The 18,281-nt window shown below is 33.0% G+C and overlaps 1 non-coding gene across 1 annotated transcript; it reads right to left on the bottom strand.

Annotated features, from left to right (window-relative positions):
• Positions 1 to 16,734: 16,734 nt before the first annotated feature.
• Positions 16,735 to 16,836, bottom strand: LOC129459052 (U6 spliceosomal RNA). Its single transcript, XR_008649866.1, has one exon. It is a non-coding gene; the product is annotated as a U6 spliceosomal RNA (small nuclear RNA).
• Between the last annotated feature and the right edge of the window lie 1,445 nt (positions 16,837 to 18,281).

Here is an 18,281-nt window from a genome sequence, read left to right as displayed (position 1 = left end):
CATAAGGATAATTCCATTAAGGTAGTGAACCATTGTGATGTCCTGTGGGATGCTGGTGAGATATCAGTTTTCCAGCAGACTAAGTTGTAGCCAGAATTGAAGAACTGATAGAAATCTCAAGCAATATGGTTACCCTACATTGTAGTCCCTACTATTTTCCCTGCTCACCAGGCCTGATTTCTAATGCAATGCACATATCAAAAGTTGCATACAGGCTGCCAGCGACTCTATAATACACTCAAGTAAGAACAGCACATCCAAAAAAACAATTTTGTTGTCATAGTTGACATCTGATTACAATAATAATTTATCATTACCCAATCTCTTTGATAGTGCCTAAAATGGAGACATTATCCATTCAGTTAATAAATATTTACTGAGACTCTATAGACTCAGGACTGGGAATGGAGGATTAACCTCCCAAAACTGGGAAACTGTGAATAAACAAAGGACATAAATAAGCTTCGTATTCAAGCTTGAACTTCCTGGGCTACCAATTTCATCTATGACTCTCCACAAACAGAGCAAGTTTTTCTAATGGAACAAAAAATGAACTAGGCTCTTCCCCTTGGGACTCAACTTTGGGATGTGAAACACAGAGTTTTTTGTCTTAGATACTTTGGCACGTCAACTGTGTTTACACACTCCTTAGCACTCAACTTCCCCCTCCCACTGCCGCCAACCCCAACTAAAAAACAGAGGAAAGGAACATAAATGTAATTATGATTACATACAATTGTACTACATTCTAAAAAATACATAGAACACACAAAACAGTAAAAAGATACAACTTTCTTTATCCTCATGTCCATTTTAGACTTATTTGGTATCTGCTCAATTTACTTACGAGTTATCCTCATGTCAAACTATTTGATCGAGGCCTGTGTCCTGGTCCTATGTCCAAACTTTTACTACTTTCTAAAGTTTGAAGGTGTACAAAAGAAAACAAGTGGGATAATTACATAAGTATTAAGATTACTTCACTTTAATATACTTAAGATTTTTGGATAATGACAAAATATGAATTCTGGAGAGGAAGACACATGAAGTGACTTGTAGTTTTATGAAATCAGTTTCCAAATAGACATAATTAGAAAAAGAAAATTAATAGATGCATAGTTCATGTAAAATGTAGTTTATAGACTATTATTTGATAATAAAATTTTAGTAAAAAACTTTTATTGCAATTTTAAATAAAAAATAATGTTTTAGAACATCAGAAGATAAGCTATAAAATTAAGCTGAATAAATGTTTCATAATATTCGAATGGCATAAAGTCAACTATATTTTAGGATGCCCTTTAGAAATGCAAACTGGATAAAACAGCAATTTCTGTTGGAAGGAAAATCAAATTCTCCCATTCTAATATGAATGAGCAGAGGATTTCTCTGAAAGCTTTTAATCCACTCCAGCAGTCAATCTTCTTACAGAGGGAGCTGTCCTATTATTTAGACCTTCTAAGAAAATTTCTACCTGGATTAATAGTGATTGCATTGCAATAAGAAAATAAGAGCTGGCTTATATGTATAAGTTCTGCTCTTTTAATTGGGAAGGATTACATGGTAAAGTCCATGACACAACTAAAAAAGTTCATACTGTTGGCAGGTTACTTCTGATCAGAGTATATAAATAGTTTTTTCTGGTTTAAGTTTTCTAGTCTAACCTATTTAGAGTCAATGGATGAGAATTTGAGAGTGATTTCTCTCTTTTCAACTCATGTTAAACAATTCATTGGTGAAGTACACTTTAATGTAGACTGTGGGTCCTACATGCCCTTCTACACTACATGTCCTCACTAAACTTTATTTCTAGAGTGCGCAACAGCCTCTGCCTTCTTGAATTTTTTTCCTTTTCCTCATTATCTTATAGTCCCAATCAAATCACTCCATTTCCCTCACCCCACCTCAGTGCCTGGCCTCAGGCAAAATAGTCGTTTACTTTCCTGTAATTATGTTGCTTGAAGTACTGGGAGTGGTCCCATATTTTATGGATGAGGGTTAGGAGGGGGAAAAATAGGCCTCTACTCTGGTTCAATTACAGATGATTTATCTACACCACAAAAATATGTATTATATTACTAAGTTTAACTTCCTGATATACATTCAGTTGTATAGTTTTATTCTAAACATATCCCTGTTGGGTTTGCCTCCAGCCCCAAGTGCATTACCAAAAGTCTTTTATTTTTACCCAGTTTTTCAAGAGAAAGAAGTTTGTAAACAGCTGTGTTGCCATATGTTTTACATAAACTACATTAAAACAAAACAACGCTATGTTTCCAAGTTAGGCTGAATTTCTAATACATCAGGAAATATATTTTCCTCAAAGTTCTTATTTTTATTATAGCTTAAGAATTCATTATGGCAGCGATTGGAATCTAATATACATATTAACTTTTAAGGAACTAAGCAATCGGCTTAAGTAAGATTGTTTAAAAAAATTGTTTTTTTTACAGTCAATTGAAAGGTAGAAACATGATAAAGGATTATAACTAAAAGCTAAAAACTGTTAAAAAATTATTTTTTCCTGATCATTGCCTAGGGTTACAAAATGTATTCTGTTGTGGAGTATTATCTAAAATTGTGTGTAAACACTTCTTTAAGTTTCTGATAGAGTAACAAATGAAAATTCCGTAATATTAATCAGGAATACAAAGCATTTGAAAGTCACCTACGGGGTGACTATTAAAGTTTTCATCCTGAGAAGTTCCTGTCCTTGAACGCTTCACCATTAGCACTTATAGGGATTCTTTGAAGCCAGGAGATCTGCATGTAACATATCTGACAGTGAAAGTAAAATATATGAGATTACAGGAAGATGGTAAGTGCACAGAGGATTGAGGTAGACAGTTGATGGTACTAGAATTGAACATCAATGTATCTAACAAAATATGTTCCCAAAGTTAAATCTGTAGGTGTTTATATTGATTAGCATCTAGATAAGCCTATTTGCTTATTGTTGCCCCAGCCCAGAGGAGCCATAACACTTCCCGCCACACTCAGTTCTCCCAACTCTGACGTCTCCATTTTCACATTTTAGTCTTCTTTACAAAAAGATGGCCTAAGCAGGAAGATGGTGATTAATGGTGCTAAAGCATTTGGATGAGGCAATTTGCCTAGTTGTGTGTGGCCATCTTTGAAATGTTGGGTACAACTTTAGACGCTACTGGATACAGAAAGAGCTCCACTCAGCATTATAATATAAAAAGTAGTTTAGAAGTCTAGAAGATTGAATAGATTTGAGAATAAAATGTTTTTCTTTGTAGAATTAGAATGGTAAAAAAGAATACTTTTTACCATTAATTAAATAACTTAAAACTTTTGTGACTATGACGTTTCAAAATTCAGCAATAATTGATAAAATATGTTTATTTCTAACTTTTTAAAAACATAAATTTTTGATTTTCTTCTCTCTCATACTCTCTTCACTTTATATCTACGTATATATGTATGTACGTCTGTTTGTATGTATGTATCATCTTTTTTCTATTTAGAGATCTCTGGGTAATATCTCAAATTCTGGACAAAAATCACAATGAAATTAAATATGGATATATATTCACAAGTGCCAATGAAATAGAAGAATTTACCCATATTAAATGAGAAGAGAGAAGTGAACATATAAAGGTGAAGAACAAAGTTAAAACTGTAATATCTTGGGAAGCGCTGGATCCAATATAAACCTCAGTATTTAGGGATGTAAGTTTTAATTAGCACAGAGGGGATAGACAGAAGAAAAGGAGGAGGAAAAGAAGTATAGAAAAAAGAAAAAATAATAAGTTATAGAAAAAAAGATGATATGTTAACACATATTCAAACACAGAAACTAATTTAATAAAAATAAAATGAGTTGATTTACTGGTTTAAAGACAATAAAACCAAAAGTTAGACAATAAAAAAATAGAAAAGGCATACTGGTGTATGTATGAGTAGCCATCTAAGATAAAATAGATTTAACCAAAAGAGCATTAATGGTTTAATGAAAGTATAACTTAACAATTTGGCATATAGATAACAATTCTAATTAATTTTAATTCATCAAAGAAGATAGTCATGAATCTCTATGTATCTAATAATGTAGCCTCAAAATATATATACAAAGAATTTGAAAAATGAAAACATAAACAAACCTACAATCACAGTCAAAGATTTAGCACATAATTCTCAGGATAAAGAGATTAAGCCAACAAAAATTTTAAGTAGGGACTTCCAATGATAACATAACTATAAAAATCATCACTTTCCTTTTTTCCTCCGGAAAGCCACCCTAAAGCAAAAAGGAAAATGAAACATTAAACATAGAATCTAATTTGAGTAAGACTAAGAAAAATATATAACCCACCAACTATGAAATAAATCTAAAGGTTGACAATAGCAGCTGAGAAAGGGGTAGAGCAGATGGGAGAGAAAGAGTTGTCTTTGGAAAGTACAGCAGCACATTTTGGCAAGTGTTCACAAAATGTATATTTCCCAACAGTGATGGACACGTTTTCAGATCAAAAATGGTATATTTTGTTTACAGCAGGCATAGAGCCTGGGGTGACTATACAGGGGACAAAAGTTCTTTTGTGCAGTTTGCTTGTGCAAGATGCATAAGGGCAGGCTACAAGAAGACTCTCACAAATAGCCATATTCTAGGGCCCCCAGAAGAGAACATTCGGAGTGTGAAAGTCATCTATCCTGGACCTCTCCCTTACCCTTCTAGTCTGGCACACACCTTGTGAAAACTGCTGTCCATTGAAAACCTTTCTCCATGGTGAAGAATAAATAAGGGCCTGTTGAAGCATCAATGCAGAAGTGCTAAAACTGAAAGGAACAAGAGTGGGGGGGGAAGCAGCAAAACTTAAAATTGTTGCCACAGAAGAGATAACAATTGTGATCATTATTTTTAAATGAATTAAAATTTAACTTAATGAGATTATTTTCTTTATGAAAGAAGACTATAAAAGAGAAATGAAAAAAAAAATCTTTAAAAAGCCAGAGTAAAATTAGAAGAATCCCAAGAGAGACTAGACAATATGATAAACATAGTAAGCTGCAAAGGGACAGATGGAGTATGAAAAGCTGGAGAATCAGGGCTGTTCCTAAAGTTGTACTTTCCAAAGCCTCTACCCCTTCCCCTTCCCTCTCAAACCCTCACTGAATATTACATGGCCATTGCACAGTGTTCCTTTGACACTTAAAACACAAATGCCTCTGGCAGCAACCATGCTTCATGTCCATGATGGCTGGAGGATTACTCTGAAGCTTTCCGCCACTCCTTAACCTTGCTCTATACTTGCTGTCTCAGAGAAGTGAATTACTCATGCTCATTGCACTCAATGTCTGTGCTAACTCAAGCAATTTGCCATTAGACTGGATTGCAAATCATCCTCCCATCAGGGAGCTCTAGATGAAAATGTGGAAGGTGACTGGTATAGGGCTTTTGGCAAATGTTCCAGGGCTAAGTAATTGAAGATGTCGACCCTTTGTAATCTGTCACCAAACTATGATTTGAATTTCCTTCTCAGATACTGCAGCCTTAGAATAACACACTTGCCTTACAATCTTGACAGTTGGTGTTTCTGGAAAGCGTTTTTCTGACCTCTCTTTGTTTATGATGGAGCCCCTGCTCGAGAAATAAGTTTATCACCTAGTTCAGTTAGAAAAAGGAGAGTCCTCTTTGAAGGCCTAACTTTAATTTTCTTTTTCCCTTTCAGTGACCTGCTCAAAACCTTTAAGTTGAATACATTTCTTATGTGTTCTCTTATCACCGTATACTAACTGGAGAGATAAAACTTACAAATTGTTTGATAATGCCCCAAAGTAATACATTATCTTGAGTAGGATGAGGGTAGTACATTCAGTGCTGCAAACAGAATTTCCTTAGATTAAGCAAAAACCGAAGCATCTGGAAGAACATTTAAAAAATTTAGTTAGTTAGGTTTCAGATGTGCATTACACATCTTTAAAGAGACAATGAGAACACTTAAATAATCAATATTGATTTGTCTGCCCTTTTCTATCAGTGTCACTTCCACTAAATTCTCTCTGTGGTCAAGACTCAAGATAATCAGATTTTTAACAATCTACCCTGCTTAGTAACCCTTCAAGCATCTTTAGTATGATTTTTATGCTAAAAGTATCTATAGCTCACCTTAATTTGATTTATGCTTGACTCTAGAGAAGGAGTGTAGTGAATTTTTATAATTTTATGTTGCCTTGGAATCTATTTTAAATGTAAGTTTAATTTTCTCATACAAGAAACAGGCTTAGTCACCCTTAAAACAGTTTCCAGGTTTGCAGCACACCCTAATGGCTCAAGCCAGTGGCCACAGATAAGAATTTAGAAGCACCTTTCCCATGAGTAGACTTGATTCCCTGCTTTCCTAACCCTTCCTTTAAATGGACATTTTAAGTGTTTGCTCCTGCCGTTTAAAGTATCCCACACCCTACTCTCATATATATATACATATATGTATATATGAGTAAATATGTATATACACACGTATACTGCTTGTTGCTACATGCTTCTCTCTCCCTCTGCTCACTCTTCTTTCTTGTCTCTCATAACCCAAGATGGAGACTGCCCTCATGACTATGTCCTACTTGCCCAGGGTTTGAAAGTAAAAATCTTTCAACTTGCTTCCTACTGTGGTGATGTGTTGAATTTGTGCCCTTTATTTAAAGAACAAGGGACTACCCCAGGCTGCTGTTTTCCAGAATTCTGGAGATGGGGACCACAGAGTCAGGCTCCCAGCACCAGAGCAGTAATCAAGCATGTGTAAACTGACATGGGAAAGACAAGAGCCACGAGGGCATTTACCAGTATCAAGTTTCCCTGATGAGAGATGCCATGGTCATAGGTCAGACAAACAGACATGAATCCATCTGCCAGGTAAAAGAAGTATTCCATGAAAGGCATACCAGAAAACATCATGTCCAGTTCCCCTTCGTTTCTTGTTAGGACAGGGTTGCTAGCCACTCTTGTACTTTTGCACTGGAACCTCGGTGTAGCTGGGGACCCTCAAAACAAGGAGGAAGTGGGAAGCTGAAAAGTCTCATTTAATCTCAGTATACTAATTAGGAGAATTTCTCCTACTGCATTGAGATTCTGAAAGACAAGTAGTACATTCTATTCATCTCTATTCCCCATGTCTAGTAAGATGTGAAAAACATTAAGGACTTCCATATGTTTTCCAGAATTCAAGTACACATTTAATACTTACACGTAAAATATATTTAATCAGTTCAAAAAAGGGTTTGGTTTACATTAACAAATAATAATATCTGTAGCACTCATAGTATAGAAATTGGAATTATCTACTCAGGTGCAGCCTTAAATATTCATTAGAATACTCTGGCATTTGTCAAAGACTTTGTGTTTTACTTTGTAAATTATTTTCATAACTAGAATGAAGAGCTTCTTTTCAGAATGATAAAAACGTGACACCACTTTAATGACTCAGCCAAATAGTATTTTGAGTGCTCAGTGAAAAGTTATAATAATAAAGTTGTTAAAATAAAATTTGCCTTTTTCTCTGAAGCATGCTTGCATGTCACTATGCCATTGTTCAAGTGCTTTTTAAAAGGAACTATCTGATTGTGATGACATGTGCTAAAAAAATCTATGCTTTCAAGCTATAAGAAAATTAATCAAAACATTACAGTCTCCTATTTTATGGCAGTAGCTTCAGTGCTCTTCAGGAAGAAATATACATCACTAATGTATACGATATTGCCTAACAATCTTGTCTCTTAAAGTGTTTAGCTGATTATTTAAATGTGTATCTAACATGCAAAAAATTATAAGACAGAAACCAGGCACTAGTGTGTTTATTCTTAGGCACACAGTTAGAACTCTTAATTGGTCATTTGTAGATAGTCACTGAGAACTTATTATGTAGTGTGATAATTATTAGTCTACACTACAAGTTTTGGTCTCTCGGTTTGATTTCCCTGGGAACTCTAAGATGGAATTCTCAGTTAAAGCTTCCACCAACCCTACAAGAATCTCTGAAGTGGGAATGACTCTTCAGAGTTGTCCCAAATAGGGAAAAAAATCAAGACATTTTTACCTCACATAGATCAGCTACTGGATAAAGGCCAACCTGAGAAAGGAACATGTCCTTTAATGAGGATGTTATTTCCAACAGAGGCAATTCCCAAAGGATTTTGAGAAGTAAGGGCTGTCTGCCATAAGCTGGGAAAATGGAATAGATGATAGATAAGTCAATAAATCAATTGAGAGCTACTAGCTAGATAGTTAGCAAATTATTATTGCATGTAGCTATCTATTTTAAGGATAAAATTACATTACAAAAATTCATTCTTATTAGGAAAACAGAAAGATCTGGTTTATCCCTCAGTGGGCTATACTATTCATGTAGTTCATTAAATTTTTTAAAGGTATAGACAAATTCTGCATTGGTATTTTTTATGGGAATGGTTCTGTGAGAGTTGGCCAAATTAATATATTTGACCATTCTTGCTAAAGGTAATGGACTTATATCAAACCTTAAGTAGAAATGAAAATGTAAATGTATATGTGAAGTACAGATTTGAGTATCCAGTTGGTGATAATATCACTCTTAGTTAAAATTAGTTTCAGTTCCTCAAAATGTATGATTTTGACCTTCCTCAGAGTTCTCTTATGCAATTCATTTTATCTTTAATGAAAGAAGAATGTTAGACAGTTTTTAACCCTTAGGAATCATAGATTTTGTCTTCTACATATTTTATGTTGTGGCTTGTCCCAACTAGGCAAAATGATTAAGTGATTAATTATTTCTATAATTCTACACTGTATAATTATTGCCTATGACTTTTTAATCAAGTATTTTTTGTGAATAATTTTTTAACCTAGTTATTTATTAGTAATCATTTGAAATTTCAAAATGCATTCAGAATCAGTGGAGCACATTGGGCATAATAAGCCAATATTATTATTAAATGTCACAATAATTTATATTTTATTCATTAGTAATTTCACCGTGAGAGCTGCTTTACTTGCCATTTCACCATACAACCTGCTTTTAAAATGTACAATATTTTAAACACAGGGATTCATTGAGTATATGACTTGAAAAAATTATAATATTAGTAAATCATATTAACTTTCAAGTAAGCTTTCAGAAAGAGAACAACTTTGAAAATGATACTGAAATTCAAATAAGTATAACTTTTTTTACTTAACCTGATGTTAAGTTTTCTTGAAGTTGTTATTGCTAAAACCTAAAGTTAAGCTTTTGCTTGAAATTGTTATTGCTGAAATTGTTATTACTGAATTCAAATGTACAGCCGTAGATCAAATTTTATTCTTTAAAACTTTCTTCATGCCCATGCCAAGAATACAGAACATGGTAGATTTCCTTTCCAAATTCCTGCAAACGTGTCTTGCAGGCCTGGCAGCTCAGACAAAGTTTGGAAAGCACACAAACTCTGTCACACACAATGGTAGTTAAAAAATGATTGCATTCTGCAGCTCTTTTTGATCGCTCTTTGCCAATTTTCAAATGGCCCCTTTTTATAGATGTTTGAAGTTATTTTTTCAGGAACAATTTAAACGTTTTTAGAGAATGCATGGCTTTTAATGATATTTTTGTGAAATATTATAATTAGGACCTTAATTATATGGTGAAAAGTATAGGTAAATAACTCATGTCATCAGTTATTGAAAAAATATACCTACAGCCATATAATTAACATTACTTAAAGGATCAATCTAGGATATTTTAGATAGCTTGTTTTGAAGTAGTGCATTTATGGCAATACACTGAAACTGTTTTATGAAAGAAGAGATATGCAGAATTATTGGGACATTGCATTTTTTACTATTATGCCATTCATAAGAATAACTGAAAGTTCTGTAAGACAGTTGTTATTGTTTTACTTGTTTAGATAATATTACTGAATTTAGGAGTATACAAATTTTAGCTAATGTTCTAATATATTCACAGAAGCCAAGTACATATCATTTTTAAACCAAAAGGTAGTATATTAAATTTTAAAGAAGGACCTATTTATCATTGTAAAAACTTAGAAAATGTTACATGCTATTGGTTTTAAACACTGATCTTTATATTACATACACTTTTAAGTGTATTTTTAAGGATTAAAAAATTAAAAACTTTCTGCATACATATAATCATTGTTTGACATTTTGCATTTAACTCACAAGTTATTTTCCAAGAATTTTTTCTTTACAATCAATTGATGTTTACCCCAATACTACAAATTAAAATATTATCCATCACTGACTTTTTTTTTCCACAGAGTTTTCAATTAACTTTCAGAGATGACTAAGCAAAATAAATTTCTGCTACTGAAAGTCAATTTAATAGGTGTGTTTTTTCATTTTCCAGTAAACAATAAACCAGGTATTTGAAATATAGATCAAAGTGAACCTAAGATTGTCAAAAATACACTACAGTAGTGCCCCCTCCCCCCTTATTTCCTCCTTCACTTTCTGTGGTGTTAGTTACCTTCAGTAAACCATGGTCTAAAACTTTTAAATGGAAACTTCCAGAAATAATACATAAGTTTCAAATTGTGCGTTTTTGAGTAGTATGATAGAATCCCATACCATCCCACTCAGTTCTGCCCTCTAGTCAATTATCCCTTTGTTTAGTGTCCATGCTGTATGCTACCTGACCTTTTAGTACACAGTTATCTTTTAGTAGTTGTCTGGATTATCAGATCGACCCATCACAACAAGGGTGAGTAAAATACCATAAAACATTTTATAGAGGTAGAGACCACACTCACAAAGTTGTTACAAATGTTCCATTGGCAATTATTATCTTAGTTAGTCTCTTACTGTGCATAATTTATAAAGTAAACTATATGTAGGAATATATGTACATGTAGGAGAAAATATAGTTTATATAGGATTCAGCCCTATCCATGGTTTCAGGCATCCACTGAAGGCCTTGGACCATATTCCCTGTAGGTAAGAAGGGACTAGTGTATAACTCAGAGAACAAATGTTCACAGTCTTAAAAATTGTAAACCTCTGACAGAGTAGCATTTCAATTCTAAATTAATTATTTTGAACAGTTATTACTGTAACATTTAATCTACGTTCTAAAATGTAAAGTAGTAGCCAAATACTAGAAAAGTCCATATTTTTCACGGGAAATTGTTTTCCAAAAAATTGGAGTCACATATATTTAAATGCCACAAAAAGGAAATGTTAAAGTTTTTGTTTTCTTAATAAAATAGCCATGTTTTCTTAGTTTTAATATTTGGTTTCAGAAATTTTGCACAAATAGGTTTTAAAAGTGTGTTTTTGTGTTTAAATTTTCTTCTGTTTTGACTTCTTAGGATTTCTTGAGTCTATGGTTTGCTGTTTTATGAAATCTTTGAAAATTTCTCAGATGTTCTCTCTTTGAACATTGTTATCTACAGCATTCTTTTTCTCCTACTGTGAGACAATATACACTTCTATGAAAAGCCTATGCTGTTTGCTTGATAAATCTTTGGCTCTTTTGATCAAACATTTTTATAATTTTTGCTTTCTGTGTCTTAGGATTGTTATTTTTTATTTATCTGCTTTGTAGTTGACCTATTGTCTTTTCTTCCATGAAAAACCTTCTGTTATATCCCTCTATTGAAATCTTAATTTCAAATATTGCACTTGCCAGTTCTAGAATTGTGTGTGTGTGTGTATATGTGTATATATATATATATATATATATATATATATATTTAAAGTCTAGTTATCGCCTAAATATCTGCATGCTTCTTTTTATTTCCTTAAATAGATTAATCACATCTAGTCTCTATCTTTTGTAACATAAATAATGGATAATCTGTCTCTTCCTATTGTCTGTTTTTAACTCCTGATCCTGTTTCTTGGTAACTTGCAATTTATCACTTGAAATCAGGCATTATGAATGATAAACTGTTAAGTTTATCTATGACATTATTTTCCTCAATAGAAATGTTGCTTTTTTAGAAATATAAAGTGTGAAATATAAAGTGTTATTATATCACCTCCATTCAATCAGAAAACTGATTTGAGACTTGGTAGCATGTTTTAAAGATGTATCTGGCTGTTTCCATTTCTCCTAAATAACCCTCCTGAATTTAGAGTTGATATGGCATTTGGTAAGGTTTATATCATTGAGGAGTCTGAACTCAAATGTAACTCCTCAGTATCATTAAGATTGCAGAGAACTTGTTTTTTTCTTTCAGTGTCTTACAGTCTTGATTCTTATCCTTAGTAATTACACTGTATAAGAATTAACCAAATGTCTAATGGAGAAAACTCATAGAGTATTCGACTTACTTTCCTACACTTCTATTATCCCTAAGATCGTGTGCTTCTCTCCTACCCCAAGTGCTGACTGCCTTGTCATTTCTTAACTAAAAATTTTATTTCTCCAGGACATGGAAGAGACAAAACTTCTGCCGATTCATTTGTTGCTTATAATAAATTGCCTAGGACTTCTGCATAGATTCTCAGAATCTTCCCATATTATAATCAACGAACACACTTAGGGAAAAAGCACCTTCAGAATGTTGGCACCTCGTTATATGGATTTCTTCACTACAGTGTGTTTTCTTGCTCAGGCCTTATTTGCCACTGCATTTCTCTGAAAGATATACATCTATTATTTCACCTAGCTTTTCTACATGTGTTCACCAGGATCATTGCTCCGATTAAAGTTGCTCTATCATTGCTAAAAAGAAAATATTCTTCATAGTGTTTACTGGAGAACAGAAGGAAGAAAGAAACAAAGAGAAATAATTTGTTGCACCTATGTAGTGACTCCTTTCTGACTACAAAATTGGACTTAGTTTTGTTTTAGATGATTTCATTGTCTTTCTGTCTATTTTTACGATATCTAACCTGAAATAGTGTGTGTGTGTGTGTGTGTGTGAGAGAGAGAGAGAGAGAGAGAGAATCAGGAATTAGCTTTTGAAATCTATATAGCACAACATTTTAAGTAGTCATTAGGGTGCTCAAGACATTCTAAATTTTCTGTCTCTGGGCACGTAATATGCCCTAACTTAACCACTTTCTAGGCAAGGTAGTATGTTTTAGTTAATAAAATACCTGCAGAATATATTTGTAATTTCCAGGAAGAATTTTTAAGAGTCAGTATGTAATTTGTCAGCCTTTTTCTTGGAGCCATGCCAACCAACAAGATTCTATTCTTGATGCTAGTCTGCATCTAGGAATGAAAATAAAAAAAGAATAGAATCCCATTTATCTGATAATATGATGTAGCATGAGCAAAAAATAACTTTTGTTCTTTTTAGTGATTTATACCTTACAGCTTACTACTACAGTACAACCTAGTTTATCCTGAGTGAAATAGAAGTTGACACCAGTGGTGAAGAGCTGTGATTGCTAATAACACATGACGTATAGTATTGGAGTATAATCAAAGTGGACTGTGGTCAGAAAACTGTTTCTGTAGTTTACTGGAATGAACTTTAGGTTAGGCAGTGGCAAAAAGCTGATCAAATTTTGCCAGCAACAAATTGGAAATTTACTGTGGCATATTATGTAAATGTAACATTCATGTAAATAGTAAATGTGTAACTTTAGGGGAAAATATGGAAAACACAATTTCAGAAGCAATATTTTTAAATAACTGCACTAAATACATCAAAAAGTAAGTGACACTTTTGAAAATTCTCATGCATAGCTGAAATCTCACTAAAGAAATAATCAAACAAACATTTTGGAACCAAAAAATATTAGTTCCATAAAAATTTTAAAAATTTGAGTTGGTATCAAGTTATACACAGCTAAAAATCCTATCTAATATACCAGAAAAGAGATCCTAAAGAAATATTCCGGCTAAAGCCGGAAAGACAAGAAGTTGGAAAATGTAAACAGTTATATGAGAGACATACAAGAGAAACCGAAAAGATCTACTTATGTAATTAGAATCCTAGAAGAATAATTCCATTTGATGCAGAAGCATTATATTAAATGATATTAACAAATAAACATAGTATATATTTAAGATGTATAAAGTGATATTTTGATATACATATACATGGCAAAATGATAACCCCAATCAAGCTAATTAATCTATATATCATTTCACATATTAACCATTTTTCCTTTTCATTGAGAACTCTTACAATCTAATCTTAGAAAATTGCAAGTATGAAATACATTATTTTCAACTATAGTCAATCTGCTATACATTAGATTTCTAGAACTTATTCATTTTGTAACTGAAAGTTTGCACTCTTTGACCCAAATCCTCATATTTCTCTCATACACCTAACCCCTGACAACCACTGTGCAAACATTTAATTTGACTCTTTTAGATTCTACATATCAGTAAGATCATGCAGCACTGTCTTTCTATGTCCGGGTTATTCCACTTAGCATAATGTCTTCCAGGTTCATCCATGTTGTCACAACTGACAGGATTTTTTAAAGGCTAAATAATATTTCTGTATAATAATTTCAAAATAATATTCCTGTTTCCATATCTTGACTATTGTGAATAATATGACAATGAAAATGTGACCCAAGATGTCTTCAATATGCTACTTTCATTTTCATTGTATACACATCCAAAAGTGGGATTGCTGGAAAATATGGTGGTTATATTTTTTTAATTTTTAAGGAAGCTTCATACTATTTTTCATAGTGGCTATACCAATCTACATTTACACCAGCAGCATATAAAAGCTCCTTTTTCTCCACATCCTCAACAACACTTGTTATCTTTTGTCTTTTTTATAAAAGCCATCTTAATTGTTATGAGTTCTTATTTCTTTGTGATTTTGATTTGCATTTTTTCGATGATTTCTGATGTTGAGTACCTTTTTATATGCCTGTCAAACTTTTGTATGTCTTCTTTGGGAAAATGTCTCTTCAGGTCTTTTCCTCATTTTTAAATCAGGTTATTATTATTATATTTTGCTATTGAGTTTTGTGTGTGTTTATAAATACACATACAACTTTCTTATATATTTTAGAGATTAGGCTTTTATTGGATATATAATTTGCAAATATTTTCTCCCATTCCATAGATTTCCTTTCCGTTTTACTGATTGTTGTCTCCATTACTGTGTGGAAACTTTTTGGTTTGATGTAATCACACATATTTTTGCTTTAGTTGCCTGTGCTTTTGGTGTTATATAAAAAAAAAAAAATTTCAAATAACTTTTTACCTATGTTTTCTTTGGATTTTTACAGTTTCAGGTTTTACATTGAACTCTAATCCACTATGCATTGATTTTTGTGTATGATATAATATAAGGGCCCGATTTCATTACTTGGTATCTGAACATCCAGTTATCCAAATGGCATTTAACAAAGCCACTGTTCTTTCACCATTGTGTATTCTTGGCACTTTTGTTGAATATTACTTGAATGGATATATATATATATATATATATATATATATATATATATATATATGGGTTTTTTCCTGTGATCTTTATTGTGTTCTGTTGCTCCATGCATCTTTTCTTATGCCAGTACCACACTGTTTTGATTACTGTAGCTTTGTGACATTATTTGAAATCAGGTAATGTATGCCTTCAGCTTTGTTCTTGTTGCTTAAGTTTCTTTGACTATTTGTGATCTTTTCTGGTTGCATATAAGTTTTAGGGTTGTTTTCTGTTTCTGTGAAAAATGCTATTAGAATTTTGATAGGAATTGCATTGAATCTGTAAAATCTGTAGTACAGACATTTTAATAACATTAATTCTTTCAATCCAGAAGTATGTGATATGTTTACATTTGTGTCTCCTTTAATTTTTTTATCAATGTTTTATAGTGTTCAGTATACACATCATTCACCTCCTTTGTTAAGTTTATTCCTAAATACAGACAATCCTGACTTAGAAGGACTCAACTTATAATGTTCTTGACTTATATGATGGTTTTATCAAGATGTAAACTTTTGTAGGTCTAGAGGAATCTGTACATATTCTTTTGTTTTTCATTAAAGTAAATGGGATTATTTTCTTAATTTCTTTTTTAGGTATTTTGATGTCTCTTCCTCTGACATGCAAATGGCAGTTTCTGTGGTTGTTATTGTGTTTCTGTTCCTCTCATGGGTGTGCACTGTGGGGTGTGTGTGTGTGTACAACATAACTTGTCATTTTAACTCACAGAAATCTGTATCAAAACAAGCCACATCTGAGCTTAATGCAGAGATTTTCTTAAATCAATACTGCCACATATTATACAAAAGCCCATGACATTGAGCTTAATGCTCTAACTATAAGAAACTTTTTCCTTTTGTTTTCCTTTTTCTTCTTTGGAGATGAGTGTATTTTGAATGGGGAAAAGAGAATGAACCAAATGGTGTTTGATGAGTTGACGGGTGGATGATGGTAAGAATTATTATGTGCAAAAATTATATTTTTCTTTATTTCTAGGCATGAGGTAAGATTGTACCTCCTAACTACTCCCTAGATGTAAGGTTTGGCTAAGTTGTTTATTTTGTCTAGTAAAATGCAATTGGAAGGTCCATCAGTTACTTCCAGTAGGACCTTCAAGTGTCAGTGCACTGGTGGCCACGGTCTTCCTCCCCTCTCTCTATGATTATTGACCACGTTTCTAGAAGGAGTTCTTTCAAGAGTCTGATTATCCAAAAGAGGACATCATAAAACATATAATTAGTTGAACTGTGCAGCAGTGAGAGCCAGAAAACTTAAAAATAAATATTTTTTGTAAATGATGAAATTCATCTTTTTCTTTTTGCTTTTATTATTTTTTAATTGACATAATAATTGTACTTACTCTGTGGTACAGTGTGATATTTCAAAAATATATGGAACGTTTCACAAATCTGTGTCATCCTTCTTCAACGGCCCTGCTAATATTCTCTATATCATTCACATTTTTGTATATACCACCAAAGTAAACACCCTTTACTGTTTTAAAACCCTAAGATTTGGAGTTAATAATTATCACAGACAAATAGAACCCATCTTTACTGATATATGAGCATACGTTGTTTTATTGTACTTTGCTTTATAGTACTTTGAAATCACTGCATTTTTTAAAAAAAGAAATTAAAATTTTGTGGCAACCCTGCATGGAGCAAGACCATATGAACTATTTTTTTTTTCAATAGCATGTGCTCACTTTGTGTCTCTCTGTCACATTTTGGCAATTCTGACAACATTTCAAATATTTTCATTAGTTTTATATTTGTTATGGTGATCTGTGACTGATCACAGATGTTGCTGTCGTTTGTAATTGTGTTGGGGCAGTATGAGCCATGCCCATATAAGATGGTGAACTTAATTAATAATGTTGTATGCATACTGAATCCTCTACCAATCAACCAGTTTCACATCACTCTCCCTCTTTCTGGGCTGCCCTATTCCCTAAAACATGACAATATTTCAGTCAGGCCAATTAGTCCTACAATGGCCTCAATGTTTTCCAGTAAGTCTCTCAATGTAAATAAAAAGCTAAAAATGATTAAGTGTTGTGAGGAAGGTATGTTGAAAGCCAAGGTATGCTGAAAATGATGCCTCGTCTCCAAAAATGTTAACCAAGCTGTGACTGCAAAGGAAAAGTTCTTGAAGAAAACTAAAGTTGCTATTTCAATGAACAAAGGAATGGTAAAAGAATGAAATAGCCTTATTGATGATATGCAGAAAGTTTGAGTGGTCTAGGTAAAAGATCAAACAAGCCACAACATTCCCTTAAGCCAAAGCCTAATCCAGAGCAAAGCCCTAATGCTCTTCAATTCCATGAAGATTGAGAGAGGTGACTAAGCTGTAGAAGGAACACCGGAAGCTAGCAAAGGTTGTTTCATGAGGTTTAAGGGGAGAAGATGTATCCATAACATAAAAGTGCAAGGTGAAGCAGCAAGCCTTAATGCAGAAGCTTCAGCAAGCCTTAATGCAGAAGCTTCAGCAAGTTATGCAGAAGATCTAGCTGAGATAACTTATGATGGTGGCTACAATAAATAACAGATTTGCAATGTAGAAAAAACAGCCTTATACTGGAAAAACCTACCTTCCATAACTTTTGTAACTGGAAAGGTGAAGTCAATGCCTGGTTTCAAAGCTTCAAAAAACAGGCTGACTCTCTTGTTAGGAGCTAATGTACTTAGTGACTTTAATGGAAGCCAGTTCTCATTTATCATTATGAAAATCCTAGAGCCCTTAGGAAACTACTCTGCCTGTGCTCTAGAAATGAGACACAACAAAGCCTTGATGACAGTATATTGGTTTACAGCATGGTTCACTGAATATTTTAAACCCACTGTTGAGAACTACTGCTCAGAAGAAAAGATACCTTTCAAAACATTACTGCTCATTGTCAAAGCACCAGGTCACCCAATAATTCTTAC

Source organism: Symphalangus syndactylus, chromosome 19 (assembly GCF_028878055.3).
Source record: "Symphalangus syndactylus isolate Jambi chromosome 19, NHGRI_mSymSyn1-v2.1_pri, whole genome shotgun sequence".
NCBI classification, from domain to species: Eukaryota; Metazoa; Chordata; class Mammalia; order Primates; family Hylobatidae; genus Symphalangus; species Symphalangus syndactylus.
The sequence above is the reverse complement of the archived record's forward strand: the minus strand, read 5'-3'. Positions and strand labels throughout refer to the sequence as shown.